This window comes from Oncorhynchus gorbuscha, unplaced genomic scaffold (assembly GCF_021184085.1).
Source record: "Oncorhynchus gorbuscha isolate QuinsamMale2020 ecotype Even-year unplaced genomic scaffold, OgorEven_v1.0 Un_scaffold_3433, whole genome shotgun sequence".
NCBI lineage: Eukaryota > Metazoa > Chordata > Actinopteri > Salmoniformes > Salmonidae > Oncorhynchus > Oncorhynchus gorbuscha.
Genome location: NW_025747667.1, coordinates 45,001 through 45,798, shown reverse-complemented (window position 1 = coordinate 45,798; position 798 = coordinate 45,001).

Genomic DNA, 798 nt, shown 5'->3' with positions numbered 1-798 from the left:
ACGTGCTTTATAAATGGACATTTTGGATATATATATGGACGGAATTAATCGAACAAAAGGACCAATTGTGATGTTTATGGGACATATTGGAGTGCAAACAAAAGAAGCTTGTCAAAGGTAATGCGTGTTTTGTGTTTTATTTCAGCGTTTTGTGTAGCGCCTGCAGGGTTGTAATATGCTAACTCCTTTGTTTACAGATGGTTCAGGCTATCAGATAATAGCTTCTTATGCTTTCGCCAAAAAAAACATTTTAAAATCTGACATGTTGGCTGGATTCACAACGAGTGTAGCTTTAATTGAGTATCTTACATGTGAGATTTAATAAACGTTTGAATTTTATAGTATTTTATTTGAATCTGGCGCTCTGCCATTGGCCAGTTGAGACATTTGCGTCCCGCCTCTCCCCAACTAGGCTACCCTGCCGCCACATAGTCCAAAGAGGTGTCTGGAGTATATATTTCTATTCTTACCAGTACCTGAGTCCATCATCTCCAAGGATCACTACTGAATCACCACGACAACAGCCTTTGATTGCTGTGGCAACCGAGCAGCCATGTGCTTTCTCCCTGCAGTCTATTTTTACACCTTGTCTGTGGAGACAGATAATAATATAATAATAATAATAATATATGCCATTTATAATATATGCCATTTAGCAGACGCTTTTATCCAAAGCGACTTACAGTCATGTGTGCATACATTCTACGTATGGGTGGTCCCGGGGATCGAACCCACTACCCTGGCGTTACAAGCGCCATGCTCTACCAACTGAGCTACAGACACACACGCACACGCACA